Raw genomic sequence first — 18,744 nt, 5'->3', positions numbered from 1 at the left:
CTTGAGCTCAGGAGTTCAAGACCAGCCTGAGCAAGAGCAAGACCCCATCTCTACTAAAAAAGAGAAACAAAATTAGCAGGGCAACTAAAAAAGAAACAGAAAAAATTAGTTGGGCATGGTGGCAAGCACCTGTAGATATTCAGGAGGCTGAGGCAGGAGGATCGCTTGAGCCCAGGAGTTTGAGGTTGCTGTGAGGTAGGTTGATGCCATGGCACTCTAGCCTGGGCAACAGAGTGAGACTCTGTTCCAAAAAAAAAAAAAAAAAAAAAGAAGAAGTTAACAAGACAGCAAAGAGGGAAACATGAAACATACCTAGAAAACCAATTTGGTGACTGATGGGTTGGGAAACAGAGGGGATATAAAGAGCCAAAGATGTTGCTGAGGCAAGGGGACTGCTTGAGGCCAGGAGTTAAAGACCAGCCTGGGCAACCGAGCAAGACCCCATCCCTAAAAAAATTTTTTTAAATTAGCCAGCCGTGGTGGCTTGCACCTCTAGTCCCAGCTACTCAGAAGACTGAGGTGGGAAGATTGCTTGAGGCCAGGAGTTTGAGACTAGCCTGGGCAATATAGTAAGACCCCATCTCTTTATAAAAAAAAAAAAGAGCGAGAAGAGAGTGAGTCAAAGATGACACTGACTTCTGGCTGAGTAGATATAACCAAGACTCAGGAAATAGTAGAATCTCATTTCCAAGGGAAAAGACAGTGAGCTAGATTCTCAGTACCTCAGTAACCTATGTTTTACTTAAACAAGTCAAGTAAGTTTCTACTTAAGTTTCATTCTCAGTGAAATGGGGAAAAATAACACCCTTGCAATTTATTTGTGAACATCAAATAATACAGTTAAAAGCACTTTGGAAAGAAGCAATCTAGTATAATGAATGAATGTTCCTTTTTCTTTTTATTTCTGGCAAAACAACCTCTAAGCACAATCTTCACTGGGTGCCTTCATTTCCCTATCACAAGTCTTTCTAATCATCACCCTAAACAGTACACTAAAGCCACCAAGGGCTTCTTCCTGGCCATTTCTATTATCCTACCTTTCTTATTTCACCCCTGTGTTTTACACACCTCTGGCCTTGACACTCTTTACAGCTGCGGTCCCCCACCCCTGGGCCACAGAGTTTCGCTGCACGCCCCCACTCCTCTAGCAACCATGGAAAACTTATCTCCCATGAAACTACTGCTGCCACCCACTGCCCCAATCCCCCACCCCTAGTCTTCCATGAAACTGGTTCCTGGTGCCAAAAGGGTTGGGGACCACTGCTTTATAAGCATCTGTTTCAGGAAAGTCACACTTAAGGACATTAACTCTGGCAGTTTCATTTCCAATGACACATTCTTCATCTCTACAGTTTCTTCTATTCTATCCTGTCTTCCCTATTACCTACTGCCCTAGTCCTACCTCAAATCTTCACTATTTCAATTGTCTGCTAACTTCCAACATTTTGCCCAAATCAACTCCCCGATCTCCCAAATCCTCAGGCTGTGAAGCCCTGACTAGTCGCTGAAAGGGGAAATCACTGAGGTGAATATGTGTTTCTTTTTGTATTAAACCTCAGGAGAGAAAAGGGCTGTAGCAAGTTGGAACACCAAACTCACTCCCCTTGGAAGACCATACCCACTCCAAAGTAGACTTAGACTTTGCAAAGAAAATTAAGAGTTTTACTAAGAAAGGGAGGGCAGCAAAAAAAGAGGAGAAACCAAAATACAGAAAAACAGATGGCTGCAACACACAATCAGCCACAGCTGATTACATGTTCTGTTGGCATGTTTTATGGCCTGTATCTACCTTCATGCCCTTCAAGAGTAACTGCCCTCCAGAAAACTTCCTGATTAGACCAGCAATGGATACCAGACACCCCTGGTGGCAGAAGAGAACTAGAAAACATCCATATACTAGGTCATTAAATATGAAATGCCCAATTTTGAATCAATAGTTTATTATATCTCAAACAAGAAGCAGTACAATTAATCAAAGTATGTACTTAAACTATTGACACAGTTTTGCCATCTTAACAGTAGCTTGTTTATGCCAGCAGCGAAGAAGCCTGGAGAGTGGTGATCAAATCACAAAAGATGTTTTCCATAGCTTGTTAAGAACTGAGTATTTTTCCTTGCAAGAAGTGGTACAAAGCCTGGAAGACGTGGTAATCAGTTGGTGCAATGTCTGGTGAACACGGTGGATGACAGAGAGTTTCCAAGTCCAGCTTCTATAGTTTGAGCAGAGTTGTTTGTATGGCATGTGGTCTTGCAAGAGGACTGGCCTATCTCTACTGACCAATCTCAGATGCTTAATCATAAGCATCCTCATCATTTTGTCCAGCTAGTTGCAGCAGACATCTGCTGTAATTGACTGACCAGGTTTCATGAAGCTGTGGTGGGTAATACCAACGCTGGGCCACCAAACAGACACAATTACCTTTTTTTGATGACTATTGGTTTTGAACTGTGTTTCGGCACTTCATCTTTATCCAACCATTGTGCCGAACACTTGCGATTATCAAAAAGAATCCATTTTTCATCACACAGTGTAGAAATGGTTCACCTTTATGTCATGACAACAAAGAAAAGCAAGCTTCCATATGCTTTCTCTGCTGATGCATATGTACATGCAGTACCCATCTATCCAGCTTCTTTACCTTGCCCATTTGTTTCCAATGATCCAATACTGTTGGAATAGTCACATCAAACCTTGCTGCTACTTCACACATAGGTCGAGATGGATTCGCTTCCACTACAGCTTTCAGCTCATCATTATCCATCGTGGTCTCAGGTCACCCATGTGGCTCATTTTCAAGATTAAAATCACCAGAACAGAACCTCTCAAACCACTGACATACTGTGTGTTCATTAGCCACATCCTTCCCAAATTCTTCATTGATATTTTGAGCTGTCTGTGCAGCACTGGTTCCGTGATAGAACTCATATTCAAAAATAACGCAAATTTTTTACTTATCCATGGCTGCACAAAAATTGCCTAAAAAAAAAACTTTAAAAGATAATCACAAGGCAAACAATGCATTTGAAAGAATGCGGATGTACCTTCACAATAAAAATAAAACAAGTGTTAAAGTGAAATGTCAGAGATATCAACTGTCAAACTTAGTACTTAAGGAAATCGGGCATTTCATACATAATAACCTAATATATATTCAGAGGTGAATTAATGAGATAATCCCTTGAAGGAATTTACTAAGACCCTGGTTCTCAAAGTGCGGTCCCCCGGGAAGGAGCATTCTTACTACCAGGTAACTTGTCAGAAATGCACATTATTTGGCCTCTTCTAAGGACAGGTCCAGGAATCTGTGTTTCAACAAGTCTTCCAGGTGATTTGATACACCTTAAGTTCAGAATCACTAAGAGATAAACATGTGCCTACTACTAAGGTCCTCAGAGCTCCCTTGAATCCAGAACTACCTGACAGACTCCGCCTCGGCATAAGGTTTATTAGGCATACCATAGATCCTACTCTTGGATTAACGTAAGATTTCCTTGTATCCTTGAATGCTGAGAACAGTGCCTGATGCAGAGTAGCTGCTCAATAAATGTTTGTTGAATGAGTGAACACAGTAAACTTTGTTGATGTGCAAACATCCTAGTGTACTTACACAAAGTTAGATGGTATAGCCTACTACACACCTAGGCTATCTAGTATAGCCTAGTGCTCCTAGGCTACAAACCTACAAGAACCGGTTTCATGGAAGACAATTTGTCCACGGAGGTGGGGGAGCTGATGGTTTCGGGATGATTCAAGTGCATTACATTTATTGTGCAGTGAAGCCTCTCTGCTAATGATGATCTGTATTTCCAGCTGCTCCCCAGCGCTAGCATCACTGCCTCAGCTCCACCTCAGATCATCAGGCATTAGATTCTCATAAGGAGTGCAACCTAGATCCCTCGCATGTGCAGTTTACAGTAGGGTTCGTGCTCCTATGAGAACCTAACGCTGCCACTGATCTGACAGGAGGCAGAGCTCAGGCAGTGATGTGAGCAATGTAGAGTGGCTGTAAATACAGACGAGGGAACTGGCTAGTCTGCTGCTCACCTCCTGCTGTGTGGCCTGGTTCCTAACACGCCACAGACCAATACTGGCCCAGGGGTTGGGGACCAGAACTGTAGGCAATTGTGACACAATGGTTAAGTATTTGTATATCTTCTAAACATATCTAAACATAGAAAAGGTACAGTAAAAAATACAGCAGTATAATCTTATGGGACCACCATTATACAGACAGTCTACTGTTGACTGAAACATCCTTATACAGTACATGACTGTATCACCCATTAGATGTATCACCCTCATGCAGGCTACATCAAGGCAAGGACTTGTTCTCTGTGTCCCCAGTGCCTAGGGCTGTTTCTGGCGCAAAGTAAATGGTAGAATATTTGCTGACTGTCTTCCACTCCACTGAGTTTTATGGGCCCAGCACGTTTCCACTGTGCTACTCTGCTACCTAGCCAATCTGAGTTTTTAAAAGTCTATTAATCCCAATCTATCCTTCCTCAGATTAAAAAAAAAAAAAAAACTCACCTCTTCCAAAAAGCCTCTGCTGACTGGCTCTAAAAAGCTTCAACTGAAATAAAACCATCTTGCTTCTGGTTATATTTCAATCATCTATGTTTTCATTTTCTCTGGTTTCCATTTTAGGTAAGATACTCAAGGGCCAGAAGCAAGACCCCTACCGCAGTAGTAAACCTACTGGGGCTGTTCCCAGAGTGAATGCAATGTTCTCTCTAAGAGAGAACTTTCTGATTAGACACAACATAGCCATTTCACAGGTCCCTGCAGCAGGCAGTGGTGGCAGCAGCAAGGGCAGGCAGAGAAACCAATCATGACAACAGGAGATGGTGGCAGAACCCACGAAACCTCACTCATCCTTAACTCAAGACCATAATATTCTCCCCCACAGGCACTTAAATCAAGTTGTAAGTCCATCAGCTGCCCTTTAGGACATTTTCTAGCTATTATCACAACTCTATTTCATCTTAAACAGAGTGAAGTTTTAAACAAAAATCCAAATACTAGAGGCACAAGCACAAACTATTACATGAGGCAATTCATCTGGGAAGACAGGTATTTATAAGTTACTTACCACCCCTCTGCCCTAAACAAGGAGGGAGGGGGAAAAGGCAAAAAGAAAAGTGGAATAGCACAAAGCAACTCTATTAGGGGAGCTCTGGTGCTAGGATGTGTATACCTGTAATCCCCATCCCTTCTCCATCTGTCTCTCCCATTCTCCTCCATCTTCACTACAACTTTCTGGCCATCTGCTATGCCTGTTTATGGACAGTAGGAATGTAGAATCTGAGCTAACTAATCTCAACTTGCAAGGAAGTTTATTTTAATTGCCCAAATAATACAACACTATTTGCTGATCGGCCTTAAGACTTCTTGTCAAACCTTAGTGTTGATTTTTTTTTTTTAATTTAAAGTTCCCCTTTTACAGGAAAACAATGTTAAAGAACCTCGCTTGTCAAAACAAGATCAAAGTTATAAAAGTTCCATACAAAATAGAAGTTTAGGCCCAGGATGGTGGCTCATACCTGTAGTCCTAGCACTTTGGGAGGCCAAGGTGAGAGGATGGCTTGAGACCAGGAGTTTGAGGTTGCAGTAAGCTATGATGACACCACTGCACTCTAAGCCTAGGCAACAGAGCGAGACCTTGTCTCAAGAAAAACAAACAAACAAACAAAACAAAATAAACAAAATAGAAGTTTGAAAAAGAAGCTGACAGCTCTCTCAACAGTTCTCTTATTCCTGTCTATAATTGTCTTCAGCTTCATATAACACAAAACTACCAGCATTAAGATAGTAAATACTACCCTCTGCGGTTTTTAAAAACACATCTTCAATGATAAACTCAGTCACATTCTACTTCACATTCTGACAGCTCCCTCTCCAGTTTAAAAGTTCCGTAGCTAGTTTAAGTTATGACAATTCAAGCAGTTCTATTTCTACATTTCCTAATTTAAAATTTACCAGAGAAATCATTTTTAACCAAAGCCAGAAAGAGGTGAGCAAAAAGTATTTTATGATGAGGATACAGAGACAAAAGGAATACCCCACATAGGTAGAATAACCATTTTCACCATTCAGGGCTGTAGTTCCAGGAATCTAATGATTCTTCATTTATTCAAAATTGAAAATGATAAGATAAAATTCCCTGGTGTTGACAGCAGGTAATTTTTAACTTCACAGCTGCCTGACAGGCACCTACAGGCTTTACCTGGCCTCAATCTGTCCAGTTTGCAACTGCCAATTAATAGCTTCTCAAAGACAAATCTCAGTGTAAGCTATTTAAAAAAAAAAAAAAAAAATGCTTTTCAAAGTGCCAAATACAGTGACTAGTAAAGCTCAGCACATTAGAACAAAATAAAACTTGGGTGCCCCATTCAGTCTGCAATTGTCAAAGCCAAGTGACAAACAGCAAAGAAAGGATCAAATTATCAAAACAGTTTTGAGGCTGGGCTGGTGGCTCATGCCTGTAATGCTAGCACTCTGGGAGGCCGAGGCGGGTGGATCATCCTGAACTCAGGAGTTCAAGACCAGCCTGAGCAAGTGCGAGACCCTGTCTCTACTAAAAATAGAAAGAAATTGGCCAAACAACTAAAAATAGAAAAAAAATTAGCCGGGCATGGTGGTGAGTGCCTGTAGTCCCAGCTACCTGGGAGGCTGAGGCAGGAGGATCGCTCGAGCCCAGGAGTTTGAGGTTGCTGTGCACTAGGCTGACGCCATGGCACTCGCCGCAGGCAAGAGAGTGAGACTCTGTCTCAAGAAAAAAAAAAAAAAAAACAGTTTTGATATACATACTCCTCTTAAATACAAAAACTACTGCAGAATCTAACTGGTATCTTCACCGGTAATCTTAACCTTCCTCAATTGAGGTTCCACAGGAAAGAATTAAGCACTAATGCCTTAAAGCAAAGATTAACAAATCTTTTCCGTAAACATTCTAGGGTTTTAGGACACAGTCTGTGTCGCAACTACTCAATTCTGCCAACGGAACACAAATACAACCTTCAACAATAAGCAAATAAATGAGCATGACTGTGTTCCAATAAAACTTTATTTATGCACACTGAAATTTGAATTTCAAGTAATTTTCACAAAAATATTTTTTTTCCAACATTTTAAAAACATAAAACTATTCTTATTAAAAAAATTCTTAACTCATTCGCCAGATTTGGTCCTGTGCAGTAGTTTGCTGACCTACACCCAAAGTATGCTTTATATGTAATAGATTTAACTTCCTTCCTATCCATCTACAATGCTACTAATTATATACCATATTATGGAGAATTGAGAAAATAATCACTCAAATCACTTTCTGTGTATCTACAATAGTCTGATCATATGAAGCCAAAGGAGAAGAGTTTTTTGGCACTTGTTAATGTGGGCAAATAACTTTATACAAGTTAAAAATTACTCAATTCTCAAAATATAAAAAACATGAAAAGGAACTTTCACACAAATATATTGCCAATGGATGATATAAATCAAACTGCTGCAAATTAAATCTCTGGTTAATGTATTGGCAGAAATTAAAAAGAAATTCTTCTACTTAAGCCAAGAATTCAACTATCATCTTTCAATCTATTTTGTATCTTCAAATGCAAAACCTACCTGATGTGCTTGCTTCAGCAGCGTATATAAAAAACCTACCTGAATAAAAATCACAAATATAAATTACAGGATTGCCTCAGACACTTACTTACACACTAGATTTGAGTTCTCACCCATCTCTTTCTAGATGAGTGAGCTTCAGCAAGTTCCAGACTCTTTTTATTCATCTGTTAAGAACATGAGTAAATATCTGCAATCTTCCAAGAGTAGCTAAAAGTGAAATTTATGTGAAAGAGTTTGGTATACTCTGGGGCGCCAAGGAGAAGCGCTTGAGGTCAGGAGTTCAAGACCAGCCTGAACAAGAGTGAGACTCCGTCTCTACAAAAAATAGAAAAATTAGCTAGGTATAGTGGTGCATGCCTGTAGTCCCAGCTACTCAGGAGGCTGAGACGGGAGGATCGCTTGAGCCCAGGAGTTTGAGGCTGCAGTAAGCTATGACAGTGCCACTGGGGAACATAGCGAGACACCATCTCTACTGAAAAAAAAGGAAGAAGAAAAAGAAAAGAGTACTTGGGTATATGATGAGAGACATGGAGCAAAGTATAAGAACAAAAGCAAGAGCCGGGCGCGGTGGCTCACGCCTGTAATCCTAGCTCTCTGGAAGGCCGAGGCAGGCGGATTGTTTGAGCTCAGGAGTTCGAAACCAGCCTGAGCAAGAGCGAGACCCCGTCTCTACTAAAAATACAAAGAAATTAATCGGACAACTGAAAATACATAGAAAAATTTAGCCAGGCATGGTGGCGCATGCCTGTAGTCCCAGCTACTTGGGAGGCTGAGGCAGAAGGATCGCTTGAGCCCAGGAGTCTGAGGTTGCTGTGAGCTAGGATGATGCCACGGCACTCTAGTCCGGGCAACACAGTGAGACTCTGTCTCAAAAAAAAAAAAAAAGAACAGAAGGAAGAGAACACTTCACAAATCCCAGGATGCAGGGCAGCGCAAGCTCTACAACAAACTTCAAAAGGAGTGCTTCATTTTTAAAATCTAACCAGGAAAAGAAAAACTTTACTGACAAATCTTTAGACTTCTAAAAGGTAAGCATCTTGAAGGATAAGCTAGGGCTTATTTTAAGCTCAGAAGCTGGGAAAATTATGAACCATGCTGGATTCAACCCATTTCCTCATCATTTCCCAAAGCACTTTGCAAATATTATCTAAGAGAATATGTTCAGGGAGTACAGGGAAGTGACAAGGCCAATCTAGCAAATTTCTGAAGGAGTGGACACTGGCATACTCCATTCTCTTGATGACATATGCAACCTGCTTCAAAAACCATGTTCTTAAGGGCTGCAAGTTACCACAGTTCTCAGTTAAAAAAATATATATATATATAACATATTAGTTCTTAGAAGATTAAGCTATGTATAGTTCCTTTGGGGAAAAGGAAATTTTATATTCTTCTTCTAGAGTTTATTTTCTTATCTTCATCATTAAAAACCTTTTCCCTAACTCAATTTTATTCATGTTTACCCTTCTGCCAATGACAAGGAAATAGGTTTACTTCGGAGCTATGCCTGGGTATGGTAAATTTTCTAACCCAGAAGAAAATTTCTAAAATAATAATGAATGGTAAGAAGGGTATATGACACATCGTAACACCTAAAAACAACTGCTGTCTGTAATTCGGTTACCTCTCCCTCCCGAGACTGGCACTGCACCAGTCACACCACCAGGGGAAGATTAAAGACGGTCTCAAACTCTGTGCTACTCCTCTCATTGAGAGATGTAGGCCGATTCCCTTCTCTTGAATGTGGGCAGGCTCTGTAACGTAGAGCCAGTAGAATATGGCAGAAGTGATGCTATGCCAGTTTCCAGCTGAGCCTGTCAACTGTGAGCGACCGTAATAAATTTTTTTTGTTTTCTTATTGTTTTGACAATTCCTTATATATTCTAGATACACATCTGAATTCAAATATCCATATTTCGTATCCCCTAATCTGCAGTTTGGGCTTTCATATTTTTTTTTTTTAATTTTAGAGATGAGAGTCTCACTATACTGCCCAGGCTGGAGTACAGTGGTTATTCACAGGCATCATCATAGCTCACTACAGCCTGTGTAACTCCTGGGCTCAAGTAATCCTCCCGCCTCAGCCTCCCGAGTAGCTGGGACTACAGGTGCGCACCACTGTGCCCAGCAAAGAAACTGTTTTTAAGATTCTAAGTTTTGGAGCGGTTTGTTAAGAAACAACAGATAACCAGAAGAGTCACCAGACCACAGCTTCAGCTTTCAGGCCTTTCACCACACCCACAGCCAAAATGCTGTTTCACTTAGACAAGGAAATAAAAACTCAGAAGCTATAACTTACTAGAATAGGTTTTAAACAGAACATGTCATCAAACTTTCAGAGCATGAAAAAGGAGACCAGGGTGTCCCAATCCCTTACAAGAACGCAAACCGTCAAAAAGTAATGCATCAGTCAAGCTCAATATAGAAAGGTTATAAAAGCTCCTTCAGTATACTGAAGTAATGCATTTATTCTTTAAAATGAAAAATCCAAAGATAAATATCCACAATGGAATACTATTCAGCTGTAAAAAATAGAATGAAACCATGTCTTTTGCAGCAATATGGCTGGAACTGGAGGCCATTATCTTAAGTGAAACAACTCAGACAGAGAAAGACACACACATGTTCTCACTTATACACATGGAAGCAGAGCGTGGAATGATAGACAATAGAGACTCGGAGGGGAGAGGGGTGAATAACGGGAGACTGCTTGGTGAATACAATGTGCGTTGCTTCAATAATATATGCAGTGAAGGCCCTGACTTCACCACAACGCAATGTATCAATGCAGCAAAATCGTACATATACGAATTAAAAATAAATGGGGGGGAAAAAAGCAAAACTGAAAGAAAACCCTCTGGTCTGGAAGGTTAGATACCAAGAAATCACCTCTGGAAAGTGGTATTTGGGAAGGACTAGGATGGTAGAGTGACAGAAAACTTCAACTTCATGTTTTATACAAATCTGAATTGCTTAAAATAAGCATGTAATATATAGTTTTAAAAAGGTATTTCTTTTGGATAAAAGCAAACTACTGTAGCCCTAACAATTTTTAAATGCCTTTTTGGTACATTAAAAATGATAGCAAATGTCGTTTTTCGTCACGCTTTCTTAGGATAAAGGATGGTGTCAGCTCCAAATGGATACCTATTTTTAACAGCAAGTAGAACTCATGCTCTAATTTGTGTCTCCTCCTACCCCACCAGCCACATGCTCCTGCATAGTGTGGCACTCCTCGTTAACACAGTACCCAGCAAGTGGAGGATGACTGCAAAATTGCTTTGGCTTCCTTCTTTCAAGCCTTGAAGGGTACTAGGCAAGAGAAGCATGCTTGCACAATCCTGTCAGAACTTTCCCCCACGCCTCCAACAACTCTGTCACTCCCTCTTGCAAGCCAGACTTTGCTGAGCACCATAAAACCACTTCCCCAAAGTGTTCCTCGCCTCTCCAGGCCTGTGCCACACTCTCAAACCCAAGAAAATTGGCAGGATGGTTGGATGAAATATTAAAGAGAGTGGCAGCAAATCAAGTCAGAAAGATACAGAGCAGAAAAGAAAGATTAAATAATTCCTTCTTTGAATATCTAAGTTTTCATAAATTATCCCTATCTCTTGCTGCTTCTCTTTAGACCAATTTCTTGCCCCTAAGAAATTCCATCAGGAGACGGATAAGGAAAAGACGAAATTCAAAACTATTCCACTTCTAGTTATTAAAGTCAAGTAAAGAACCAAATTAGAAAGAAAAGTAACATAAAAAAAGCTACAACGCTTTAAAATTATTACAGGGTTTATCATTAAGTGTTGATAACTCACTGTAGCTGTAAGCACTTCCAAGAGCCCTTCCCAACCCTCAGTTTACCAGATTTCCTAAAGGGATAGAAACAAAAGTTCATCAAATTTGAACTATCAACATTTCTTTTAAAACACCATTTATTAGAGTCCTATGATCGTCAATTCAAGTTTTTCCCTTCATTAAACCCTAACATTCCAATTTATCTTCCATTCCTCATAAGAAAATGTAGATACACAAATTAAGATACAAAATGAACTGACAGATGAGAAAGAGTTCCATAAAAACTAAACATACAAAAATATAAGTTTAGCAAATTTAGATATAAAACATAAAACAGATGAGTTGGAAAATGACCAAACGATCACCGATGCTGAATACATTAATAATACAGAGCAACCTGAAAAGCAGGAGACAGAGGAGAAAGGAATCATGCTGAGTTTTTTTTTTTAAAGCAGTATAATACATGCAAAGTTTAGGGAATAAACTTATTGTACTCAGCATTAGGAAATGTTAAAAGAATACAGAATGTCTGACCTAGGAAAAAAAAGGAAAGACTGTTACCAATGACTGTTACCAATGACTGTTAGGTATATTAGATGTTTTCTATGAAGAAAATGCTGAATAATTACAAAAATAGACTCAAGTCATTAAGCAAACACTGGTGTCTGAACAGGAATAAAGCGGACCACATAGTTCCCAAAACAAAACTCTCATAATTAGCTCTCAGAACTGCCTTCAGCTTCACGGAGACAGGCAGGACTTTACAAAATTGAATCATGAGTAATAACAGGCATGCTTTTGTTTAAAAAAAAAAAAAAATCACCTTAACAGTAAAGTCACAGTGGGTTTAAGAAATTAAGATTTAAAAGATCATCACCTAGCAGAAATCAGTATGTAATGGATGAGATGATTTAGAACTGGGGTGCTTAAGGGGCCAGAATATCTCCCAAACAATCTCTAACATCAAATCAAGGCAACTAGAAAAGCAAAGCTGGAATATAAAGTTATCTAACAAAATTCCAATCTATTCTAGATCATTTCTTGATGTCAGGTAAGGATGTTTGCTGATAATTGATTTTTGTATTATTATTATTGGGTTTTGTTTTGTTTTGTTTTGGAGACAGGGTCTTGCTCTGTTGCCCATACTAGAGTGCAGTGTAGTGGTGTCATCACAACTCACTGCAACCTCAGACTCCTAGGCTCAAGGGATCTTCCTGCTCAGCCTCCAGAGTAGCTGGGACTACAGGTGCGCACCACCTTGCCTGGCTAATTTTTTTTACTTTTTGTAGAGACAGAGTCTCACTATATTGCTCAGGCTGGTCTTAAACTGCTAGCCTCAAGGAATCCTCCCACCTTGGCCTCCCAAAGTGCTAGGATTACAGATGGGAGCCACCCAGCCTGGCCTACTATTATTTTAAAAAGCTAATTAGGGTGTCTATAAACAGGAGAATGAGCAATAGCTCACACCCATAATTCCAGCACTTTGGCAGGCTGAGACGGACGGATCACTCAAGGCCAGGAGTTCATGACCAGCCAGGGCAACACAGTGAGACTATATCTCTATATTTAAAAAAAAACCAGGAGAATAGACAGACAAAATGATGGTATAGTTACACAATGGAATACTATGTAAAATATGCAACAATAAAAAGAAACAAACTGATACACGCAACAATGATAAATATCAAAAACATTATATTGTGTCAAGCCTTACACAAAAGAGTACATATCGCATGATTCCATTTCAGAATAGGCAAAACTTATCTACGGTGGGGAAAAAATGAGAATAGTCATTGCCTGGGAGAGAAGGGGAAAGCGGGCAGAAGGGGCCAGCTTGACCATGCAAGGGCATGAGGGAACTTTCTGGAGTAAGAATAACAAACATGGTATAGAATAGTATATATCTTGGTAAAGATTTGGGTTAGAGTACTATGGTTTGAATGTTGGTGTCCCCCCCAAAATTCATCTGTTGGAACCTAATACCCAATGTGATACTAAGAAGTGGGGCTTTCTGGGAGGTGCTTAAGATATTAAGGCTCCACCCTCATGAATGGGATTAGTCCCTTTATAAGAGGCTGAAGGGAACATTCCAGTTACTTTCACCATGTAAGGATTCAGCCACAAGGCACCACCTATGAGGAATGGGCCCCCTCATCAGACATTCAATCTACCAGTACCTTAATCTTGAACTTCTCAGCCTCCAGAACTGTAAGCAATAAATTTCCATTGTTTATAAATTATCCAGTCTAAGGTATTTTGTGACAGCAACCCAAATGGACAAAGACACACAGGTATATGAATTTGTCAAAATTCACTTAATAGTATACCTAAGAGTTTTGTTTTCACTGTATATAAATTGTACTTCAAAATTAAAAAACAAGTGTTAAGCTCTAATTAACATATGCATGCTGAAGTATCTGGGGGTAAATGTACTGATGTCTGCAATTTACTTGGAAAATAATCAAAAATTAAGATGGATTAATAGATGGATAGAAGGATAGCAACTAAAGCAAAGTATTACACAATCTAGGTGGTAGGAAAATGAGTACCTTGATTTTTCATGATGAAATAAATGTTGGAGGGAAAAAGAAAATTAGATACTAAAGAAAGTCTCTTTCCCTTAAGCTACTACTTACTCAAAGAATTGAGGCTCATATAGAGACTCTTCTTGGAATATCCTCTTCTATTTATTACCCTCTTTTGTAACTGAAGAGAAATACTTACTCAAGATCACCAAATTCCCTCTGTGCTGATTTTTCTATAACCCAACAACCCTCTAACTGATTACTAATTGTTTCTCAGTATCTTGAACTCACAAAAAGTATGCTCTGGACTGAGACAAATATACAATGGATTCGAGCATTATGGTCACAAAGCATATACTAAGAAATTATAATCAATTGGTTTCTTGCTTTATTATAAAAATAATTAATCTTGTTATCTCTAGTTTTTCTAATCGAATGGTCTCTTGTGAGTTTGGTTAGCATAACTGCCTCCCCAGTAGTCTTAGGAAACCTTCAATAAAAAACAAGTTCCTGGTTTTGGAAAGCAAAGGACCCAGATCCTTACTTTCCAAACAATAAGCAATGTGTCAAAAAATAACACTAACCCTGTGAAGGTAGCTGTGCCTGAAACAGCTACATGGTTTTCTCATCTGCAAAATTTGGATAATAATCTGTCCTGCCCACGACAGGCTTGGGAGGATAACAGATATTGTACATGAAAGCATTTTGAAAATGGTAAAATTTTATAGAAGTGTAACATATGATTCCATGATGTTACTAACAATACTAATGACCTCTCAAAAACTGTCTATGTTACTGGAAAAAATAAGGGAAAAATCACATAAACAGATTACTATCATAAAGGAATAAAGGGCATTTAAGAGAGATTTCCATTATAAAAATTTGGCCCACAGTGATTAGTAGTGATTCATACACAGATATCCGTTGAATCAAGAACTCACTGAGTCAAGAAGTCCTACTCCCAATTTATCCAACAGGTCGTTTTGTTTCATCATATTCAAATACAAAAGTAACAGGGGAGAGAGACACTGTTGAGTATAATGGCTTAGTGGCATCCTTCTGCAGTGCTACTATACCTCTTGCAAATCCCAAATTTGTACACCACTGAGCAATTAAAAAGGCCCTGATTCAAGTAAGTGTCATCAAGGAAATCATCTTGTCCATTTCAGAAAGATATCCAGGAAGATCGTCAGCTCCTAAGGACTTGCATAAAGATCTCATTCTGGTTTTGAAAATAAATTTCTCCCCAATTCCTATAGCTAATTCAGCACAATTTTAAGATTATTCATTCAAATGAGAAACAGTATCACACGTGAAGACAAGGTTACCCGCAGAATGCTGAGACAATATCTCTCTTTTTTCTTTCTAAGGAAGGAATGAAGGAGGAAAAAAAGTTTCATTTAAAAGTTTTAGTTTGAGCCTAAAACTCTAGCTCAAAATTTACAATCACCACATACTCTGAGCAAAAAAGCAAAACAGGGGGAAGAGGAGGACCAATCAAAACTTATACCAAGGCCTTCATTATTCAGTATTTACTGATTAGTTATGAAGTGTTCAGCATCATTATAAATTGTAAAGGATACAAAAGTCTTGCATCTTTTATACTACTTTATAATAACAGGAATCTGGAATGAAACATGAAATGCATGTTAATTCCTTTGGCCAATTTTTCAAAGGGTCAACATAAGCTATTTTCACTGGCCCACAGGCAATTTCGACTGTACAGAAAAATAAAAAATTAACATTTAAACAATTGCTCTTAAACAGCATAGCAACAGCCCATCTAAAACAAGATTTAACGAACTGTGGACACAAGTCATCTTTCATATAAGAATCTCAATACAGGCCAGATGTGGTGGCTCACGCCTATACAGATCTTAGCTAGCACTTTGGGAGGCAGAGGCGGGAGGACTGCTTGAGGTCAGGAGCTCAAGACCAGCATGAGCAAGAGTGAGACCCCATCTCAACAAAAAAATTAGTCGGGTCTGGTGGCATGCACCCATAGTCCCAGTTACTTGAGAGGCTGAGGAAGGAGAATCACTTGAGTCCAGGAAGTTTAAGGTTGTTGTGAGCTATGATCATGCCACTGCACACTACCTGGGCCCCGGGCAACAGAGCGAGACTCTGTTCCAAAAAAAAAAAGAATCTGAATACAAAATATACCATCTAAAGCTGTACTTTGATTCAGCAAAGCTCCCATAAAACACATTTAAAAGACCAGCCCAGCCAAAGTCCTTTAAGTTTGTGGAGGCGGGGAGGAGGGACGCAGATTGAAATCTCAATGTTTAAATGGAAGAAAGAATGACATTCCATGTATGAATAAAATATGGCAAGTATGAAATGCAGTCCAGCCACCTGTTATGAAAAGAATATATTTAACTTTCTATTTAAAGGAATCACCAATATTTCCAAGTGGTTTAGAGCTGAAGTATACCTTAGCGAACAAAATACAAGCTCTGAAGAGAGTCAGTTCTGCCACTGACTTGCTATGTAAAACCCTGGGCAATTAACTAAGCCATAGTGCTCTTGTCTGTAAAACAGGAAACCACTATTTCACGAACCATACGATTCCTATGAGGATTAGGGAAACAACACATACAAAGTGACTGGCACCCAGTAAACAGTAGCAATTATTACTACTTCCAATAGCAATACATATTTGATCTGACGCTTTCTTTAAAAAAGACTGGAGCAAAGATAAAATCACCAAAGCAATTTAAGAATACCCTGAGATGAATGAAAAATGGAAACAAAAACACCAAAAGGCATAGGATCCAGTTAAAGCAGTGCTTAGAAGAAAATTTTTATCTGTAAAAGCTGAATTTTAAAAAAGGGAAGATCTCAAATCAATAAACTAATCTTCTACCTTAAGACATAAGAAAAGAGTAAACTAAACCAAAAGCAGGCAGAAGGAAAGTGGTAATAAAGATGTGAAAAAAAATTAATGATATAGAGAATAGAAAAACAATACATAAAATAGATAACATTAAAAGTTGGTTCTTCAAAACAAATCAACAAAACTGGCAAACTTTTAACTGGATTGACCAAGAAAAAACAGAAGATTCAAAATACTAAACTCAGTAATGAAAAAAGAGACATCACTACTAACCTTACACATAAATAAATAAATGGGAAAACTATGAACAAATATATGTCAACAAATTAGATGAAAAACAAACTGAAACTGACAAGAAAAAGAAAATCTGAACAGACCTACTACCAGTAAGGAGATCAAATAAGTAATTTGAAAAAGCCAAAGCACAGATGATTTCACTGGTTAATTCTACCAAACACTTAAAAAAGAATTAATACAAATCCTTTTTTAAATATTTTTTAAATTGACACGTACTTGTACATATTTATGTGGCACACAGTGATATCTCAATACATACAATATGTAATAATCAAATTAGGGTAACTAGCATATCCATCATCTAAAACACCAATTTCTTTGTGTTGGCAACATTCAAAATCTTGTCCTCTAGTTATTCGAAACTATGTAATAAATTATTAACTATAGTCACCTGCATTGCTATATAACACTAGAATTTATTCCTCCTATCTAGCTGTAATTTTGTATCCTTTAACCAACCTCTCCCATCCCCCCATTCCAATTCTTCACAAACTCTTCCAAAAAGGTAGAGGAGGAGGAAAAAAATCCCACCTCAATTTATGAGTTCAGTATTACCCTGACACCAAAACCAAAGACATCACAAAAAGGAAAAAAAAAAAAAAAGAAAAACACAGACACAAAAAGCCTCAATAAAATACTGGCAAACCAAATCCGGCAACATATAAAATGGATTATCCACCATGACCAAGTCAGATTTATCCCAGGAATGCAAGGTTGGTTTAGCATCCAAAATCCAACCAAAGTAATAGATCATATATTGACAGATCAAAGGACAACAACCATATAACCATCTCAACAGGCATAGAAAAAGCATTTGACAAAATCCAACACTCTTTCATGAAGGAACAAAAAAACCAAAAAACCAAAAAACCTCAACAAACTAAGGTTAGAAGGGAACGTCTTTAACCTAATAAAAAAGTATCTATGAAAAACCCACCATCACCATCATTACTTAATGGTAAAAGACTGAAAGCTTCGCCACTAAGATCTAGAACAAGACAAGGATATCTGCTCTCGTCATGTCTATTCAACCCTGCATTGGAGGTTCTAGCCAGGGAAATTAAGCAAGAAATAAAAGGCATCCAGACTGGAAAGGAAGAAGTAAAACTATCCCTATTTACAAATTACTTGATTTTGTATATAGAAAACACTAAGAGGAAATTTACCAAAAAACTATTGGAGCAAATGAGTTCAGCAAGGTGGTGGGACACAAGATCAATACACAAAAATCAACTGTATTTCTATTCATTATCAGTGAATGATCTGAAAATGAAATGAAAAAATTGATAATAGTATCAAAACAAATAAAATACTATAAGTATAAATTTTAAGAAGAAGTACAAGGCTTGTCCTATGAAAACTACAAAATGCTGTTGAAAAAAATTGAAGACATAGATAAATGAAAAGATATCCCATGTTCAAGGATAGGAAAACTAAATATAGTTAACATGGAAACACTTTCCAATTTAATCTACAAGAGGCAATGTTATCCCTATCAAACTCCAAGCTGGCTTCTTGGCAGAAAATGACAAGCTGATCCTTAAATTTATATAAAAACACAAAGGATTAAGAATAGCTAAAAGAGGCTAGGCATGGTGGCTCACGCCTGTAATCCTGGCACTCTGGGAGCCGGAGATGGGAGGATCACTTCAGCTCAGGAGTTCAAA

The sequence above is a fragment of the Propithecus coquereli genome, unplaced genomic scaffold (assembly GCF_000956105.1).
Source record: "Propithecus coquereli isolate 6110/MARCELLA unplaced genomic scaffold, Pcoq_1.0 Scaffold574, whole genome shotgun sequence".
Classification (NCBI taxonomy): Eukaryota; Metazoa; Chordata; class Mammalia; order Primates; family Indriidae; genus Propithecus; species Propithecus coquereli.
Note: the sequence above shows the minus strand (reverse complement) of the source record.